This window comes from Schistocerca cancellata, chromosome 7 (genome assembly GCF_023864275.1).
Source record: "Schistocerca cancellata isolate TAMUIC-IGC-003103 chromosome 7, iqSchCanc2.1, whole genome shotgun sequence".
Classification (NCBI taxonomy): domain Eukaryota; kingdom Metazoa; phylum Arthropoda; class Insecta; order Orthoptera; family Acrididae; genus Schistocerca; species Schistocerca cancellata.
The window spans coordinates 150,670,734-150,692,892 of NC_064632.1; the positions used below are offsets into that span (position 1 = coordinate 150,670,734).

Sequence of the window (22,159 nt, forward strand, 5' to 3'; positions counted from 1 at the left end):
GTTCTGCTAAAAGGATCCACCGTGTTCATTGACAGGCACTTAACCGATTGTTCCACCATCCCCTCAGCCTCCCCCACCCAACCCTCAGGAAACTTCGCCCCTAACTGCTACATATACACTTTCACATCTGAGTTATTGGAATAGACACTCTCACTCTTATCCATTTGATTGACTACTTAATTAAATTGATCAATTAATTAACCTCTACCCCTCTGGTAAATCCCTCCCCTCCCACCCTCCCTGCTAGAAATTAACTGGAAATAGACTCAGTTGATCGGTCATTTGGAGGGATTCGGTTGCAGTGTGTGGAATATTGTTTAAACACTTTTAGACAATGTATAGAATATTATTTAATTATTTATAGCAGTGTATGGAATTTAGTTTATTTATTTAGTTACAGAATTTGTCTGGAAATCGAATGCTGTGTATGGAATATTGTTTAAACAATTAGAAAAATGTGTGGAATATTGTTTATTTAAACAATTGATAGGATCTAAGGCAAGGTATGGAATATATGGAAATTGGTGGCTTTTTGGTGGAGAGGAAGGATCTCGTAACACGAAATTCAAGGGTATATTGCTTATTTATAAAAAAAAAATCAGTTTGTGGGGTTAGATTTCTGTGGCTCAACATTCTCTGCTGTTTGGAAACATGTAGGTCTTGTAAGAAGTAATTACATGGGGCAAACATGTTGCATAACCTAATGTTCGGCACTGTCCTCTGGGTGTCTTAACCTTATGTTTGACCTTTTGTTAGTCCGCCCCGGTAGCTGAGTGGTCAGCGTGACAGACTGTCAATCCTAAGGGCCCGGGTTCGATTCCCGGCTGGGTCGGAGATTTTCTCCGCTCAGGGACTGGGCGTTGTGTTGTCCTAATCATCTTCATTTCATCCCCATCGACGCGCAGGTCGCCGAAGTGGCGTCATATCGAAAGACCTGCACCAGGCGAACGGTCTACCCGACGGGAGGCCCTAGCCACACGACATTTCCATTTATATACCCTTTGTTAGCACTTAACCTATTGTTCTGTTTAGTGGTATTCCATGTCACACCCATTTCCTTAAACTGTTGTACCAATGTTGATACCAAATTAAATAATTAGTTATGTCCTCCCACCATTTTCTGGTGCACTTAAACTATTGTACTGCAATTTACATTAAAACTATGGAAATTAACCTACTGTTTTGCATTTAACCTGCTGTTCTGCTCCATGTAGCCCACTCGTGCACACCCTCCCCTTAACTATTGTACTGCTAACAAAGTTTATGCAAAGTAATGAAATCGATATTCTCCACATGTATGTTGCAGTTTTTTTTATTTGCAGCATCCTATTGGTCAGTGAAATCGATGGAATATAGTTTAAACAAAAGATCGCTAATAAGAAACACACCCTGGCGCCCGACACTGCCGACTCCGCATGGAACCTCACGAGTTGGGGTGCACTGGCAGCCCTGGAAAGTGATGACATGGCTGTCAGCTGCCAAGCCACGAACAGGTGTCCGTTCGAGTCCTGCAAGCATGAGGCAGCGGCATCCATTTCATACCTGACACCTCAGAAATTCCTGCTGAAATATGTGTTCACCTTGGCAGCGTTGCTGACATGATGACGCAAAGCTGTGGTGTGGATCCAGCACTGAGAGATGTTTGCAGCTACAAGGTTCCCAGTGTTATACCGATGTCACGTTCGAAATTGTGTCCAGCAGCGGCAGGACCTGGTCCTGCGAGCCATCTGTGGCACATGCACATACAGAGACATACAGAAAACAGAGCAAATGCACTGCAGATGTGAAATATGTGGGTGGAGACGACTGGATGCAGTTGAGTACAGTGCTTTACTACACCTCCTGATCAGTGCATTTGCGATGGGTGTTGATAGCTGTACCACATTTACAAGGAATTTTAGAACACAGAATGAGAGGTGATGTCATGATCGCATGAGTAGAAGTGACATTAAAAAATCGATAGAATTTCGAAAAATGACGGAAAATACACGTAAATTGATAGAAAATACACTGAAATGTGGGGAAATTGAGGGAGCACTTCAGTGTCTCCTGGCTGGGGCAGAAGAATTCTTGTACCTGGGAACGACTATGTGACATCAAGAGGAATATGAGAAAACTTTGACATGGAAGCATCTGAAACCAGGGAAACAGTCACTTTTTTTTCTGTTGAGGCAGCATTCTACTGTATGTCTATTGAGGTAACAGTGATACACATGAGTTGACTGCTGTGTTCGACGCTTTCCTGGAAAAACACAGAAGCATCTGCCTCTGAACTTATTTGCATATGAGTTAAAGGATGACACAGAGAGGACAGGGTGGTCAGTTGAGGTGGTGTTGTAATGGGGTACAATTTAATGGTAGACTGACGATGCATTCTAGAGAGACAGAGGGAGAAATTGCTGCAGGTCAGTTTTTCCACTGTTCTGTCAGGATGCAACAGTCACGTGACATAGCCTGCATTCGACTTGTATTCAACTGTGTTCTGTATGGGTCTCAGAGTAGAGCCAACTTGCGATCGTCAACAGTAAACTTCTCGCTCATCAGTGGACTACCATTTCATGTGTGATGAAACTTGACACATTCCCATATCGGAATTTTGGTATACAATCAAGACTTCAGTTTCATAACTAAGATGATTCTAAATAGCTATGGGTGCTTGTGAGACACTACAATCCCCATGTATGCATTTGTCAAACAGATGTCATGTTACAGAGTTAGTGGTGGCATGACCTGTAATTTCACGTGTCAAACACTTCTGCTATGCGTTTATCTGTTTCCTTCTAAGAGGTATTCTCGGTTACTAACGCTCATTTTATATAGGACTGATGTGGGCATAGTATAATTTCTGAACCGTTATTGGATGTGAACAGTGGTTGCTATACATCTCTGGAAAGCTATATTGTGCACATATCATACAGAATCGATATTTTAAGAAAGTAGTTTTTTTCATTTTACGGTTTGTTACCACGGTTTATGGTAGGCAAACCGGCAAGAAGTAAGTATGTCACATGCTGGAAATATATTTCTTACATTGGAATATTAACAGTGTTAGATGCCATATGACTAACAGGTCGGAAACTAGAGCGATCTAACATTATAGCCTGTTTTAAGTGCAGGACCTTGTAGCATTAGGAGTGCATTTATGTTCTCTCTTACCAATACCTTCCAGGTACTGATCCCAAATAGTGCAATAGTTTAGAGTTCATAACATGGTTGATTTGCTTAAAATTGCGTCAAACTCCATCTGCCTGGAGCTCCAACATGCACAAAAACCAGCCGTTTCTTGTTCTTCTTCATTGTCTACTGTTACATCACAACACTTTCAAATCTGTTACTGTACACTGATCATGGGTGCAACCACCTCGACATGGGCACATCTGGAGAAATCTTGTGTACTGGGATGAGGAGGACTCAGCTAGGTCCATTCATTCACGAGACGTGGAATGTAGCAGTCTACTGCTGGAGTCAGCTGCAGATCAGATCGGTAACGGTGCTGCAGGTCAAGCTGGTCAAAGACAGTGTGAGTTGGTCTTTCAATATCTTGTTTTATCCTAAGACTGCTAGAATGCTCTGTGACTCCCATCCACATAGAGCTACATTGTAAATTAGGCACTATGCTCAAGGTGCTAGAAATACACTCCTGGAAATTGAAATAAGAACACCGTGAATTCATTGTCCCAGGAAGAGGAAACTTTATTGACACATTCCTGGGGTCAGATACATCACATGATCACACTGACAGAACCACAGGCACATAGACACAGGCAACAGACCATGCACAATGTCGGCACTAGTACAGTGTATATCCACCTTTCACAGCAATGCAGGCTGCTATTCTCCCATGGAGACGATCGTAGAGATGCTGGATGTAGTCCTGTGGAACGGCTTGCCATGCCATTTCCACCTGGCGCCTCAGTTGGACCAGCGTTCGTGCTGGACGTGCAGACCGCGTGAGACGACGCTTCATCCAGTCCCAAACATGCTCAATGGGGGACAGATCCGGAGATCTTGCTGGCCAGGGTAGTTGACTTACATCTTCTAGAGCACGTTGGGTGGCACGGGATACATGCGGACGTGCATTGTCCTCTTGGAACAGCAAGTTCCCTTGCCGGTCTAGGAATGGTAGAACGATGGGTTCGATGACGGTTTGGATGTACCGTGCACTATTCAGTGTCCCCTCGACGATCACCAGTGGTGTACGGCCAGTGTAGGAGATCGCTCCCCACACCATGATGCCGGGTGTTGGCCCTGTGTGCCTCGGTCGTATGCAGTCCTGATTGTGGCGCTCACCTGCACGGCGCCAAACACGCATACGACCATCATTGGCACCAAGGCAGAAGCGACTCTCATCGCTGAAGACGACACGTCTCCATTCGTCCCTCCATTCACGCCTGTCGCGACACCACTGGAGGCGGGCTGCACGATGTTGGGGCGTGAGCGGAAGATGGCCTAATGGTGTGCGGGAACGTAGCCCAGCTTCATGGAGACGGTTGTGAATGGTCCTCGCCGATACCCCAGGAGCAACAGTGTCCCTAATTTGCTGGGAAGTGGCGGTGCGGTCCCCTACGGCACTGCGTAGGATCCTACGGTCTTGGCGTGCATCCGTGCGTCGCTGCGGTCCGGTCCCAGGTCGACGGGCACGTGCACCTTCCGCCGACCACTGGCGACAACATCGATGTACTGTGGAGACCTCACGCCCCACGTGTTGAGCAATTCGGCGGTACGTCCACCCGGCCTCCCGCATGCCCACTATACGCCCTCGCTCAAAGTCCGTCAACTGCACATACGGTTCACGTCCACGCTGTCGCGGCATGCTACCAGTGTTAAAGACTGCGATGGAGCTCCGTATGCCACGGCAAACTGGCTGACACTGACGGCGGCGGTGCACAAATGCTGCGCAGCTAGCGCCATTCGACGGCCAACACCGCGGTTCCTGGTGTGTCCGCTGTGCCGTGCGTGTGATCATTGCTTGTACAGCCCTCTCGCAGTGTCCGGAGCAAGTATGGTGGGTCTGACACACCGGTGTCAATGTGTTCTTTTTTACATTTCCAGGAGTGTATGTAGAATACTGTCTGGTATACTCTGATATATGCCTGACAACATGCATCAGCACATTGTCAATGCAATGTGCGAACATTGCGGAAGGCGAACTACTCGCTGTTGAGAGGGATGTCGTTACACATATTGCCAAATGCATTGAGGTTGATGGACATCATTTTGAGCATTTATTGCATTAATGTGATATTTACAGGTAATCACGTTGTAACAGCATGCGTTCTCGGAAATGATAAGTTCACAAAGGTACATGTATCACATTGGAACAACCGAAATAAAATGTTCAAACATACCTACGTTCTGTATTTTAATTTAAAAACCTACCTGTTACCAACTGTTCATCGAAAATTGTGAGCCATATGTTTGTGACTACTACAGCGCCATCTATCACAAAGCGAAAAAAGTGGTCCAAGTAAAACATGCATATTTCTTTATGTAGTACACGAATATGTAATAAAAATGTGGGTTCTTATTTTAAAAAAACACAGTTGATATCGTTTGACCTATGGCAGCGCCATCTAGTGGGCCAACCATAGCGCCATCTGGTTTCCCCCTTCAAGCTGGGCGAGTTTTGTTCTTTGTAGTTTTTTCGTTTGATGTTTATTTCATGAGATATTTGGCCCACTCACTATCAGTGGACCAGCCTGTATGTTCCTGGTTCCCAATATTCTTGTGAGTCTTGTATATGTTTGTTGATCTGTAGACAATTTTTTCAGGGTTTATCTACAGAAAGTTCTGAGTGTAAGTTGACTTATTTATTGTTCAATTATTCAAAGACAAGTCGAAGCAGACCATCCATCTCTGGTGTGATGCTGTCCCTCAACCTACATTGTGGTATTAGGACATCTCCAGACCAGTAGCTGCAGGCCACCGAAAATTCCAGCCATGCTACGTACACATCTCATGGCGATGCGTCAGCCCCCTGGGCAGGTAAACACATGTGCATGGCTGATGCGTCTCCCGTGTCCCATTATGCTTGCTAGAAAGAATGCACCTTGAGCTATTCTGGGAAGCATTGGAACAGATTTCTATAGTGCCTCATCGCGCCAACAACGGTGCCTGGGTGAACACGTATTTTGACAGGAATTAACCAGGTGTCGAGTATGAAAGGGATGCCGCCGCCTCATGCTTGCTGGACCTGAACAGGCACCTGCGTGTGGCTCAACAGCTGACGGCCGCGTCGTCACTCCGCAGGCCTGCTGGTGCACCCCAACTCCTGGGGTCGCGTGCGGAGCCATCAGTGTCAGGTGTCGAGATGTGTTTCTTACTAGCGATCTTTTGTTTAAACTATATTCCATCGATTTCCCCGACCAATAGGATGCTGTGAATTAAAAAAAACTACCCCATAAATGTAAAGAATACGGATTTCATTAATTTGCATAAATTTTTATATCAATGTGGTGTTAGTGGTACAATAGTTAAGGGAAGGGTGTGTGGTTCAAATGGCTCTGAGCACTATGGGACTCAACTGCTGAGGTCATTCGTCCCCTAGAACTTAGAACTAGTTAAACCTAACTAACCTAAGGACATCACAAATATCCATGCCCGAGGCAGGATTCGAACCTGCGACCGTAGCGGTCTTGCGGTTCCAGACTGTAGCGCCTTTAACCGCACGGCCACTTCGGCCGGCGAAGGGTGTGTGTGTATGTGAGTGTGTGTATGAGTGACATGTAGCAGAACAGCAGGTTAAGTGCAAAACAGTAGTTTAATTCGCGTAATTTTTATGTAAAATACAGTACAATAGTTTAACGTGGTGGGGGACAAAGAAGAATGCAACAGAAATGGTGTTCAAAAGCATCTGAAATTCCAGAAGTGTAGCAGAAAATGGTGGGAGGACATAACTAATTATTTAATTTAGTATCAAAGGTGGTACAACAACTTAAGGAAATGGGGGTGATACGGAATACCACTTAACAGAACAATAGGTTAAGTGCTGACAAAGAGGCAAACATTAGGTTATGACACCCAGAGAACAGTGCCAAACTTTAGGTCATGCAACATGTTTGCCCCATGTAATTACTTCTTACAAGACCTACATGTTTCCAAGCAGCAGAGAATGATGAGCAAGAGAAATCCAACTCCCACAAACTGTTTTTATATAAATAAACAATATATCCTTGAAATTCCTGTTATTGGATCCTTCCTCTCCACCAAAAAGCCACCTATTTCCTTATATTCCATACATTGCCTCGAACCCCTAAATTGTTCAAATAAACAATATTCCACACATTTTCTAAATTGATTAAGCAATATTCCATACACAGCATTCGATTTCCCGACAAATTATGTAACCCAATAAATATACTATATTTCATACACTGCCATAAATAATTGAATAGTATTCTATACATTTTCAGAAGTGAATAAACAATATTCCACACACTGCAACCGAATTCTCTCCAAATGACCAATCAACGGAGTCTTTTTCCTGTCAACTTCTGGGAGGGAGAGTGGGATGGGAGGGGGCTGACCAGAAGGGGAGAGGTTAATTAATTGACCAATGTAGTTAAATAGTCAATCAAATTGATAAGAGTGAGTGGGGCTATTCCAATAACTCAGATCTGAAGTTCTACCTGTAGCAGTGAGGAGGGAGGTCTTCTAAGGGTTGGGTAGGGGAGGGGGAGGGTACAGGAGAACAATAGTCAATCAAAAGGATGGATCCTTTTAGCAGAACAATAGGCTAAGTAAATGTCAATCAAAGAACAAAAATAGGTTAAGTACCTGTCAAAGGAGAACAGTAGGTTTGCCCCTGAGTGCATACCTGCCCTTGATATAGACAATTCACACTAACAAAGGCACCACAACGAAGCTTGTTCCACTACCTACCGTTGTTTCCCCTTCGACAGCCAATAAAATAATAAGAGCATGTTGGTTTATTTGGTAATAACATTGTCGTAGTCCATGTTTTCGCATTAACTGCATGCGCCTCCGAAAGACACGAATGACACACTAATCCGTTTCCTACGTGTCGGTGCTTATATACCCGCATCTGAGTCACGCTAAGTTGTATACACACTGCAGCAACGCCCTCAAACGGAAACTTTTTGGTCATCCCTTATATTCACCTACTTGAGAATTAAAATAGCATCTCTAAACTTAACATACAAAGGTAATAGAACATTGCGACCGTTCCGAAATTCATTAAGGAAGGAAGAATTTATTATAAATGTTATGGATTCGGCACTATTAGAATTCAAAAATTTTGTCACCTAGCAACGCTTCGAGTATTCATCTTACAAGAGCAGATTTTTGTACACATTACAAACAACTGAGACTCCATATCCTTAATACCGGAATTGCAAACTTAAAAACAGTCTAAACTCAGTGAGTATTTTACTTAATAGTCAACATTTCCAATTTGATAAATTTGTGTATTTCGCTTCGAACCATGCAGAACCAGAAGTTTTATGAAAGTAAAGTGACATTAATAACACTTATCAGTAGCGTAATTCACATGCGCCGACTCACTAAATTGTACAAAATTCACTGCATCTCATTACGGCTGGACACGATGTACTGCAGAGATAACAGATAACGTGCAGCACGTACAGCAGGGTGGAACGTGCAAAGTTGCGAGTTAGCAGATTCGAGCGCTAATAAAGGGGAATTATTCATCGTATACGAGTATGCTTGCACGGTGTTCGGTATGCACGATACGCTCCAAATAAATTGTTATAGTACTGCAATGATGGTACGGAAGTTCCCTTATTATCGTTACGAGCCTCTCGTTCATGTCAAACATTAATTCATAGTTCCATTCCGTTGGCGGTCTATGAGTGAACTATATGCTGAATACAGCAGTAACAAACGTTGTGTGCGCTGCCGAATACTGAATTACGAGGCAGTCAGCAGTCATTTTTAGGATTCCGTAGCTCAGTCGGTAAAAACGGACCCTTTATTGGATCACTTTGTTGTCTGTCAGTTTGTCTCTCTGTCCGATTTTAAGGGGATTTGGACGCGCTATCCCGACAATGTTAAATTTAATGACTTGGCTTCCCCGTATTTCAGGAACCACTGTAGCCATTGAGATGAAACTTTTACAGGACATTAAACTGTATGTTCTGATTCCGCTGAACTACACTCATTGCGTTTCACGCACTGCTTTCGGAAATACAGTTTTTTAATTACATGGTTAAAATTTTGTCTACTTTTTTTGTACATTATCCTAAATAATTTTAATCCTAAATAATTTTAATTATACATAACATTATGTTCTTCTTTTAGTTCAGTAGACTCAGGATATGTATGTTATCAGTTCCTGAAAATTTGAATACTTTATTTGGGGTGGTTTCTGAGATTTAGAGAAAAATGCAACAGAAAATGTAAATTTTCAGGAACGCCTTCTAAAGTTTCAAAAGTCCGTAACTCACTTAATATATGTTTCACGTTTTTATTTTTAGTCACTAAGAAGCACCCTGCACCATACTGTATATCATCCTCTTGATCTTTTTCCAAGCTTTATCTTCTTTTCTTCTTTCTGGACAACTTAGTGGTCAACTGTGCTGCATACTCTGCTTTATCAATGCGAGCCTTGTCTATCCTTTCAAGTTCTGTGACGCAGTTTGCTCCAGGATTAATTACCACATACTGTAGCCCTTTCACCCTACCAATGTTGCCATCATTTAAAGCAATAACAGCATCACTGAACCCCTACTTTAGTGTCTTCATTCCAACACAGACATTTTTTGGTAAGCGAGTCCATAAAAGATTATTGAACGACTCATTGGGATTTTGAGTCTGATCATGCAGACACTTCTTCAGTATTTCAGGATTTGCCAGGTATCTGTAAATAGATTTTATGATATCCATTACTGTTGCTGGGATGGAGTGCTTATGGGTGTACGAACTGTTTGAGTACTGGGCATTGCAGTAATTGCACCATGAATCAGGTCCAAGACGGCAAAGGTGGGGTACTGGTTTTTCATCAGTTGACGGTCTGTCGAAGAGGGTAGCCCATACTGCCGGCTTCATTTTCAACAAATCCTCAGTGTTATTTCTAATGGCCATCTCATAATACTGCTGTAGTTCATCAATTATTTTGTTTGTCAGCCTGCCACTTATGGTTTTACCATCAGAAAGTTTCTTGTCTCTCAAACTTTGTTTCAACTTTCTCAACCTGTTGCCCATCCTCTTCTGGACATGATCAACACATTCCAGTTTTGTGATAATCTTCTCACCATAAGGCTGATCGTCTACTACACTGTTGTAAGGTTTTGAGTCTCCATCACCTAAGAACTTAGTGTAACACACTCCCCTTTCGTTCACTGATCGACTAAAAATTTCAATAGCTACAGAGGCCTCCATGACACCACTTGTTCCTTCATAATTTCTGTCACAGATATGCCCCTCTTCATTCCCTGATTTACACTTATAACAATGTTTGGTTAAAATCTGGAAATCTATTACCTTTCCAGTATCCACACTGCTCCATAGCAACAGAATCCTGAGAACTGTAGCTGTGCTTCTGCCAAGTGCCATCAAAAACTACTGTAATGTTAGTCATACCATCATTTATTTCAACAGCTTCGTTTGCAGCACCCTTCATTGATTCACATGTAACAGATTCAACAACAGCTCCAATAAATCATCCATACTTGTCGATTTTACAAGGTATGTGTGGCTTATTCATCAAGGCAGACATTGCTTCTGCTGCAGAGTGTCCTTTGCCAATAGCTCTCAATCCATAAAACCGCCTAACATTTACTTTACACTTATGAGACTTCCAAAATGAATGAGTATATTTACAACTGGCACAATTGATGAGTTTCCTGGCAAGTCCATTTGATACCTCACAGTCTTCATGTAAACTAACTGGCCCTCCACATATTTTACAACACAAACAGTCACCTAATATCCTTGTTAGGATGTGTAAATCTATCAGAATATAACCTAACGTACCTTTTACATCACTTTCGTTTGGGAAAACTGTGTATCAGAAAGTTTTATTTTAATCTTCGAAGCACTAATACGTGTTTCTCTAGATACTGACGAGTTTGCCTGTATTTCATTGTCTGTAACTTCACACGCCACACGTTGAACACAGTGTTTTCCTTTATTCGAAAATCTATTGCCATGAAACCCACATTTCTTAAAAACTCTTCGTTTTAGCGTCATACTTTACTTTTTGAGAGATTTATCAATCTATTCGTCAATTTTCCTCAGAAAAAGGTTAGTACTTTGACATGCAACGATACGATACTGTTTTTGACTGTGCTACCAATACAAACACGTAATTTAACCTTTATAACACAGCAATCCACAGTTTTCCATATAAAAAATTACCGATTTTATTAGATATTCAACTAACGCACGTAAAAATTTTAACATTTTCAACCGGTGTAGATTATACATATCTCGAGTTAAAATTTATGCCACGTACTAAAATCTAAGGTCTCTTACCTTTGACCTAAAATTATGAAATTTCTCTGCCAAGGTTTCAAAGTACAAGGAAAGGAAAAAAATCTGAAAATGTTTATTTGTGACTACGTCACACGAAAAAGTTTGTTCTTCATAACACGACTGTCCGTCCATCTGTTAAGATCCCGTTTCTTAGGAACTTTTAGCTGCTTGCTAAATTTTATGATTCAAGCTCAGCAGGAAGCATCCTTTAGGTTCTGACGATTGACTTCTCGAGTTCAAAATATGTGATACAAATAGCAGTATCTTTTGACTGCACTGACTTACAAGCTTACGTTACTACACCACAAGGGGCTATAGACATCAGTATGTGACATAATTTTCAACGACTAAACGTACCTAAGAAAAGGTATCTTAACAGACAGACGACAGATAGACAGTCGGAACACGAAGAACAAACGTTTTTTTCGTCTGACATAATTACAAATTAACAATTTTCAGATTTTTTCCTTTACTTGTACTGTGAAACCTTACGTCGAAAGAACGTTTAGTCGTGTCGTTGAAATTTATGTCACATACTAAGGTCTATAGCCCCTTGCTGGTGTCGTAAACGTAAGCTCGTAAGTCAACGCAATCAAAAGATACGGCAATTTGTATCACATACTTTGACTCGAGAACTCACTCGCTAAAACCTGTAGGGTACTTTTTGTTGACAATCATGAAATTTGGCAAGCAGCAAGCTTTGACAGTAAAAGCAAAGGAAAAAATGCGAGTACTGTTAATTTCTAATTCTACCACATAATTCTTTTACGACTGTCTACTGTTCGTCAGTTAAAGCCCCTTCTATCGTGAACAGGTAAATTTATCATTTTGAAATTTATCTGACGTACTAAGGTCTAAGATCTCTTGGTGGTGTAAACACTTTAAGCTGGTAATTCAAAGCAGTCAGAAGATACGGGCATTTATGTCATTCATTGAAATTTATTGGATACTGTTCTTTGACATAGAATCGTGAAAACATAAAAAGTTTTCTGAATATCGAACCACGTCGTAATGTAAAAAAAAATACTGACAGTTTCTCTTGTAGTTTTTTACATCATGGCGCGGTGCTATACTCAGATAACTTTTATGTCAACCGACTCTGGCAGCGCTAACACACGCAATAATAATAGAATTACGGCATTTGGTTGGAAGCAAGACTTCGCACTAAAGTAAAGGAAAAATGCATAAATTGTTAGTTTATAATTATATCCCTCAAAAAATATTTATTTTGTCTTTTGCTATCCGTGTTCAAACTTAAAATTAGAACATTCTCCAAACTCTTGCAATTCCAGGGTCCGATATCTTGCCAGTATCAGTATCCGTAACAGGCAAAAATCGTCGAAATTTTCGATTCTCTGGATGGAAAAAATGTCTATATACATAATTTAGTTTGTAAGGAACCTTTAGAGAGCCGGTCCCACTCGCACCTGACCAGTTTTTATACTTTCATCCACGATTAATATAATATTCTCTAATTAAGACATTTTTTAGAACTACTTGATTAACAGACAACAGTGTGTTGTCGGAATGAAACTTCATCGTGGTGTTTTCTAACGCCAAGGGGTCGTTCGTGGGTCCATTATTGTCTTTGCGTGATAATATTTCGTCGGTACTGTCCCAATTACATACTATTTCTATGCCGACACCTGAAGGAATCAGCACCACAATCGTCCAGATGAATGACGATGTGTCCTCGGTGTTCAGCTGGTCGCACAACCTGAAAGTAAATACGGAAAAGTCCTACGTAATCTCTGTATCCCCTCATAAATTAGTTAGTTCTGAGTACTGCGAACGATTGCCTCTTATTCTCCTTCATAGTATCACAGTGAAGAACTTTAGTTTCACTTTGGATGAGTTCCTCAAATGGGCAGAAAATTCTGTTGCCACTTGTTTGGAACCTTCCACTTTGATCTAAGTTCTTCAGAAGTTTCGGAAGGCATTTCCAGAAGATGTGAAACGTAGACTTGTAAAATTGCTCATACTGCCGAACTTCCACTATTTTGATGTAAGATAAAATGCAGCAAGTCGGGAAAACTATAGACGCGTTCAACTAACCGTTAATGTTTGTGTTGCGTTAAATCTTCAAATCCGTCTCACCATTTAGTGCATCACGCGTCCTCATAGGATTTTCGAGCCAAACAAGTTATGTGACTATCACACTCTACGTCTACTCCATAGGCTCCTGAATGCACGGGTAGTAACTCGCATCAGAGATAATGTAACTGCTATCTCATTATAATCGCAGTGCGAAGCCTCACTCAACAAGAATCCTAGCTGTGCCATCATGTGATATAATAAGGCCAATACAACGTTTCCTCTTGTTACAACCCCATTTCGATTATTGAAATTTTGGAATAATTTAGCAACCTAACTTTAAGTATTTGTGGCAGTGACCTAACAGTTAAAGGGCTTGGTTTTGGCACCGGAGATGTTACAACGAGTTCTGTCTGCTTAATAACGTTACACTCGAGATTTATAGGTCTTGCGACAATCAAGGTCATTGTTATTTACTCGTGTAAAGTAACACAGGTGTCGGACAAAAACATGGAAACGCCTCGTGAAATACAAGCTTGAACATGAATACAGATGTTAGCAAAGCCTGCAGCTGGCGCTGTTGTGTTTGAAATGCATCTGTGCAATTCCTTCGATACGTTGCAAGTGTCTGTGTTGGTCGGCACATTACTCTGTGTAGCTGTGAGTGCATTATGTCGGCGCCAAGTGAATCCGAATGTGGCCAGATTGCTGGTGTTCGTATGGTGGGTGCTTCCGTAACCAGGCTAGCCGAAGTGTTTGGTGTTTCAAGAGACACCGAATCGATGATTTTTACCGCAGGAACATAATCTGCTAAGGTGTAAAGCGAATGAAAGTGTGTGTTGAGGTATCGTGTCAGACGGTCATTGAAGAGGATTGTGACGACGAATAAGAGGACGACAGCCGCAAAACTCAGTGCAGAATTGAACGTCACACTTGCGACCCTGCCAGTGCCCAAAACAAGTGAAGGTGGCTCCATAAACTGGGAATTTCAGAGCGAGTTTGGATTCCAAAACCACATCTCAGTGATGCAACAGGAAAACGAGGTACCGCAGCCATAAAACCTGGACTATGGCGCAATGTAAGAAAGTCATTTGGTCGAATTAGTCTTATTTCACTCTAAAACTTTTATCTCTCTCACACACACGCCTTTCCATATTGGCACACCCACTCCAATTTCTCTCTCTTCTTCTAGTTCTCTCTCTCTCGCTCACACACACATGAAATATCATCCAAATTCATTCCTTTAATAGATTTTGGAAATAGCACATGTCAAGTCTGTAATGTAAACATATGTTATTTTTTCAATAATGAATTTAATATAAATAAATGTATACTTACTGTCACCAATGTGCACTGCAAGTGCTGGAAAAGAGACTCTCTGTTCCCAGAACGTAACTATGACCATAATCTTTGGCTTGTTTACGTTTTGTAAGTTGTTACCTGTGGCTCCAATTAAATCGATCTCATAATGTGAATAATTATCGCCACATTCAGTGGCTACATGTTGCGTTTATATATTTTGCCACAGCTACACGATCCACACAACGCTGCAACATGATACTGCAACATGTAAAGCAGATGCACCATCTTGAGGATCAATCACTAGGCGACTCGAAACCGATAATAGAAAATAAAAATTGAGTAACAAAACAAAAGGCAAATGTTTGCAGTAATGTGTAGAAACCTTTTCCACACCGTGTCCATCTTCTGGCCGAGTTTACGTCACAAGAGTGAAAATGGCGGTGGTTCGGGATGACTTGGGCAGCTATATCGTGGTATTCTGTGGGTATTACCGCCAAGAATTATGTGACCATTTTGTCTCATCACGTCCGTCCCATGTGTGACCCCTACACATGGTACAATATTTGTTTTCAAATGGTGATGCTGTTTTTCAAGACGACTGGGCTCCTGTTCAGGCAGCTCACATCTTCCCGGACTGGTGTTGAGAACACGAGGATAATTTCTTGCATCTCCCCCTGGTCATCATCGTCACTAGATCTCAATAGTATAAAGCCTTTGTGGTCTACTTTGGAGAGAATGGTGCGTGATCGCTATCTATCATTGTTACTTGAATTTGCCCTAATTTGTAGGAAGAATGTTATAATCCTTCCTTGAAAACCAATCATTCAGAGACGACTGGAAGATATTTTGAACGCCTTAATCCCTATACCGTATTACGAAGGGTAATGGTGTTTTCCTTTTTTTTTTTTTTTACACCTCCCGGAAGTCTCAGTAAACACATTTACCCATTTATCACATTTATTCACGTCTAACTTCAGCACAGGTCCAGTAAATCGAGATATTATTACTCTCCTCTATAGTGGTGCAGAAACTTGGTTCATATTGGAACCCAATGGCCGGCGCTGTCTATGCAGGTGGCACTGACAAGAACCGGCCCTCTGTATTTTAATCTTCATAACGATTTACTGAGGTTCTGCCCAAGGCGATGGGGACAAACTCACTCGCTACCATGTCCATCCACCACTTTCCGCCACGCGATCACAACGACATCCCACACACAATGAGCGACAACAGTATCATTGAGAGCGTTCTCGACACTCGACGATTGATCCTTTTATCTACCCGTGGCATGTCTGGCGAATATATCTGAGTAATGGAGCGTGAATTCCTTGCACTCTATCAAACAAAGCAGCAAATTCAATCGTGTGAGCCCTGATAAACCTGAGTACCTTGTCATTTCTCAGTCAGTCACGCCACTTCCTCTTCCCCTACATTTTGTTTCTCACATTCCTCCTATTCACCGTCTTTCCACTCTTCTCTCACGTCCACTGCTACTAGTGCTCATATCTCGTAACTACCTGCCCTTAATTTTATCTTTAGTGTTCTACTCTACGTAAGCGAATACAAACAGTGTTTTCTCTGCTATACATACAAGGGGGTTTTTCTGCCATTTACGTCACTTTAATTTATAAATATAGGATTCTATTATCGACGAATCTTACAACACCCTTGCTCGTAATAAATGTAATTTCAAGTATGTAGAATACCTGGTTCTGTGTGAACATCAGTCTTGCCATGATAAATAAATCCATTTCTTCCGCGAGAGACTGCTTTTTTCCTAAATCGTAATACACTTGTCTTGATTGCCAAAATAATTACATTTGCCGTCAAATCATGACGTGTTTCGGGAAAACCTCATTATCAGATATGTCAAAATCGCTACAAAGCATCTTCTCGTTTCCTACTCCGTTGGGTAGCACCATCAGTGCCTTTTATCGGTAAGCGTGTTTATAATCTCGAATTTCCTATTTATTTCTTGATATGGATGTGGGAGGAACTAATAAGTGGTCTAGATCTATTTGGAATCTAGATCTATTTTAAGACGGACACTCTCGTGTGATATACTACTCTCATTGCGTTTGTCACCTGAGTTCGATGTGCATCTGCTTTGCCCACTTGCGCGTACTCAAGGAACCTTGGACTAAAGTCGCCCTCTTCTTATCGATCTTCTCTCTCTTGTCTATCTGTTATGGGTTCCACAGTGACAACTATCCCAGATATGGTGCATAAAAATTGGGTCAGCTCACGTGTTCGTGAACACATTTATTTATTTTCACTCCTCTTCCAATGCCCCGCATACTAGCTTCTGTCTTCACTACAATTAGTTTTATATCGCTCCCAACGGATACTCATAGATGGTTTACGCTTGCGATCACTGTTTCTTTCCTCTACGTTACCTGAGGTCTAAAATGTTGCTTTCACATGTAACAGCTGACCGTTGTGGCCGACCGGTTCTAGGCGCTTCAGTCCGGAACCACGCGGCTGCTACGGTCGCAGGTTCGAATCCCGCCTTGGGCATGGATGTGTGTGATGTCCTTAGGTTAGTTAGGTTTAAGTAGTTCTAAGTTCTAGGGGACTGGTGACCTCAGATGTTAAGTCCCATAGTGCTTAGAGCCATTTCCACCATCTTTTTTCCATATGTAACAGTTAAGGGTAATTTTTGCAAAGAAAGTAATCTCAAATGAATCCGTTTCCCAAGAATCTATTTTAATCAAACCTCACAGGTTATAGTTGGTAGGTCTCACTCTATCACTATAGTTCGGTCAAGAAATTTGCGCACAATATTTTACAAGTTTACAAGTTCTCTATGAATCTTTCCTAAGGTAACTGACCTACAAAAGCGTCGGATTACCATGCTCAAACCGCTTTTGACGTTTATCTTGATCCTGATAATTTCGGATACGGATTGTACTGTTCCGAGTACTGTATGAGTATTATTATCATTAATAAGTGATCCAAATTTTTGGACCTTAACTTGGACTGGTAACAAGTGTCACGTGAGTAACTTTCCTTTCTGACCTGTAGGCATAGTTCTTCCCATCTATGATTAATAAGTGTGCTCTAAGCCTCTGTCTTCGAATGTGGTACTTCATTCATCGTCGATATTATATAGGTGCGCTCTAATCGTGCCAGCTGTTACGTCAACACTAGGGCAAGTCGAGAGTTGATATTCAGATCGGTCTTCTCGCCAATGATTCGTCAGTGCTATGCTCTGTATAGCCTCGAGTCAAGAGTGATGGCAACATTAGCTCTGCAGCTCTGTCAGAAGTGTCCCAAAGACGCTGAATCCAGGGCACTGTACAGAAGCCTGTCATCCGTAGCCATTGCAACTTCTGTTTTCGGACAGTAGCTAATCACCGTTCTATCCATGCAAAATAAGTGCAATTCCTTCGTCACCATTTACAACTACAGCGCGATTCACTTAAACCCTAAGCGGTGTACCAGCCACAGCGCGAGAACCAATACCAGAGTGGTAGTCTCCCGTAGCCGCATGTGCTAAAACTCGTTCAAAGGTGATCAATCGGCTTTGCACGAGTTAGGAGCAGCCTCGGGAAGAAGTCTGAGGCAACTGTTGAGCCCTCTACTCTTCCCACTCAAACTGAAAACCTTCATCGTTAAGCCAGTGCAGAACATGACCAATTGAGATACTTTCTGTGGTGTCACCGCCAGACACCACACTTGCTAGGTGGTAGCCTTTAAATCGGCCGCGGTCCGTTAGTATACGTCGACACCGCGTGTCGCCACTATCAGTGATTGCAGACCGAGCTCCGCCACACGGCAGGTCTAGTCTAGAGAGACTCCCTAGCACTCGCCCCAGTTGGACAGCCGACTTTGCTAGCGATGGTTCACTGTCTACATACGCTCTCATTTGCCGAGACGCCAGTTTAGCATAGCCTTCAGCTACGTCATTTGCTACGACCTAGCAAGGCGCCATATTCAGTTACTATTCTGAACAGATAATATTGTGAATCATGTATCGTCAAGAGCGACGTTCGTCATTAATGGATTAAAGTTAAGTATCAAACTAATTACGTCCGCTTTCTGAATTCTAATTCCTTGTCATATTCCAGATCTCACGTCAGTATAGTCCTTCCCTCCTCACGCCAGCCTGCGTGAGTTCAAACGCGTGCATTTAGGCCTCCCCTAGTAACACGGTGTTGGCTCTTCAGCCAACACAACACTTTCCATCGCCGTCAGTATTGTCAAAGCACGTAACACCAATGCGACTATGACAGCATTACGAGGATAGTCCCTTTCGTAAAATGCAGGTCATAATACTCTCATAGACGCATTGGCGGAGTGTACTCTATCATTGCCCTTGTAATTTGGCATATCTTTGCTTGTGTTAGAAATTGGCACATCTTCGCGGTGTGCATGCTTGTCCGACGCGAGCGCTATAGTGAGGCAGTGGCGCGAGGAGAGGACGGACACGAATCAGTGAGAGCGATCTGTGAGTAACACATGTGCGACCAGCAGCAGCTGTTGGTACGACATGAGGTACGGCTGTTAAAAGGTACCGTAAGGGCTGGCTGCCAGACGATATGCCTTGTGTGTTGGAAGCATTTTATATAGCTAAAATCTGTTGATGGTTTGACCGATGGAAATAGTGATGCTAATGGTTTAAAGTTCCGATACTGCACAATCGAGGTGTGCAGTTGGACACGCAGTGGGAACGGTGGGTGTGAGATTGTTAGTGAACCGTGTTGAACCCTGCCTGGCCCTGTTAGATGACTTGTGTATTCTTATCGATGTGGAGTCAGCGCTTGTAATTTGTGTTGGGCGCAAGGTTTTCATTAATGAAATGCATTAGTTTTCATTGTAAGTGTTTTCGGACAGTGCATTTACCCTCTGTACGTTCTTGTATTACCCTAGTCTGTCGGGGCTGGCGTGTGCTATTGCTGCGGCGCTTGGAGCTCCGTTGCTGGTATGTTAAGTGTGCGCACGCAAACCCTTGTGTGTGGATAGGCTCGAACCAAGCCAATAATGTCATTTGTAGCAAGGCTGAGTGAGTTCACCTGATCATGTGTGGACCATTAGATTGTATACAAATAAGGCGTCTACTTGCGCTGATCCTATTGCGGCGGCAGACACATTTGACTTTAGAACATTATAAGATTAATTTGTGTACTGTGTACATAAGCACTAATTGTGGTGGCAAGAATTTGACTGGTGGGGAAAGGAGTGCTTAAGTCATAAAGTGTTCTGAATTTATATTTAACTGCTTGGGTAATTAAAAAATATTTTAAAAGACCACTCTGAGCTTATTGGACCCAGTTTCCGCTCCACTTCTGTATATATAACACTTGCGTACAATAACAGTGGGTGTTTCCGTTAGTTGTTACTCCTCTGAAACGGTTTATGCACCAAAGCAAGAAAAAAAGTCTAGTAAACATGGGCTCTAAAAAGCATATCTCAAGAGCTTTGAGCACTTCTTCATCAGTGAAACAAATCTCTTCTACTGGAAGCTCCCTAATTTCCACGTTTTCGGAGGGGCTAGTGTGGATGAAAACAAGAAAAAGTTTCTAGTAAACATGGTCTCGAATGTGTGTACTACGGGAACTATGAGCATATTTTCATTATAAGAGATGTGTTTCATAGTAGCATAGATGAACAGGCGCTCATAGCTCTTAACGTCCATATTTTAGAGTCCATGTTTACTAGATCTGTTTTCTTGTTCTGGTCCATACTATCACCTCTGACAGTTTGTTAATGGAGTTCTGGTTCGCCCTGAATAGTTCTCACACCTATTAGGAATTATGGTTTGGTGGCAAAACATCTGTCCATGAAATCGTTTTCTGGAAGACGGTGATTCGAATCCCCGGCTGGCCACTCAGATTTAGATTGTCCGCGGTTTGCCTATCTCTCTTACTGCAAAAAAGATACGGTCTCTTACCTTTCCTATCCTACCTTCTAGTGTTCCGACTCCAATAATTTCGTCGGCAGCAGGACAGCAGACCGTAATCTTCATTCCTCCCATTAGTAACTCTCGTTACATTAGTCACCCTTCGCACCCTTGTTTCCACTCATTCACAGGCTCGTGATGTAACGTATAAGAACTCCAATGTCACGTACCATGAAAAAGAGATTTTCAAGATCGTGCACAGATTACAATAGACAGATGCAGTACTGACGTTACTACGCAACGTTTCAGTTTAGATCTCTGGGAGCAGATACGACTGACAATGACACATTGGTCTGAAGTGCTAAACAGCATTCCGTTTACGCTGGAGCTCCAAAGAAACTGGTATAGGCATGCGTATTCAAATAAAGAGATATGAAACAGTCAGAATACGGCGCTGCGATCGGAAACGCCTATATAAGGCAACAAGACTCTGGCGCAGCTGTCAGATCGGTTACTGCCGCTACAATGGCAGGTTATCAAGATTTAAGTGAGTTTGGACGTGGTGCTATAGTCAGCACACAGGCGATGTATCAAATGGTTCAAATGGCTCTCAGCACTATGGGACTGAACATCTGTGGTCATCAGTCCCCTAGAACTTAGAACTACTTAAACCTAACTAACCTAAGGACATCACACACATCCATGCCCGAGGCAGGGTTCGAACCTGCGACCGTAGCGGTCACGTGGTTCCAGACTGAAGCGCCTAGAACCGCACGGCCACACAGGCCGGCGGCGATGGATCACAGCATCTCCGAGGTAGCGATGAAGTGGGGATTTTCCCGTACGACCATTTCACGAGCGTACAGTGAACATCAAGAATCCGCTAAAACATCAAATCTCCGACATCGCTATGACCGGAAAAATATCCTGCCACAACGGGACCAACTACGACTGAAGAGAATCGTTCAACGTGACAGAGGTGCAACCCTTCCGCAAATTTCTACCGATTTCAATTTTGGGCCATCAACAAGTGTCAGCGTGCGAACCATTCAACGAAACATAATCGATATGGGCTTTCGGAACCCAGGGCCCACTCGTGAACCCTTTACGACTGTGTGACACGTAGCTTGACCCTTCACCCGGGTCCGTCAACACCGACATTGGACTGTTGATGACTGGAAACAAGTTGCCTGATCGGACGAGTCTCGTTTCAAATTGTATCGAGCGGATAGATGTATACGGGTATGTAGACAACCTCATGAATCCATGGACCCTGCATGTCAGCAGGAGTCTGTTCAAGTCGGTAGAGGCTCTGAGCACTATGGGACTCAACTGCTGTGGTCATAAGTCCCCTAGAACTTAGAACTACTTAAACCTAACTAACCTAAGGACAACACACAACACCCAGCCATCACGAGGCAGAGAAAATCCCTGACCCCGCCGGGAATCGAACCCGGGAACCCGGGCGTGGGAAGCGAGAACGCTACCGCACGACCACGAGATGCGGGCAGTTGGTAGAGGATCTGT

At 42.6% G+C, this 22,159-nt stretch overlaps 1 protein-coding gene across 1 annotated transcript in view; it reads right to left on the bottom strand.

Annotated features, from left to right (window-relative positions):
* The window catches only part of LOC126092672 (uncharacterized), a 581,966-nt gene that overhangs the window by 242,360 nt on the left and 317,447 nt on the right, over positions 1-22,159 (bottom strand). The window lies entirely within an intron of this gene.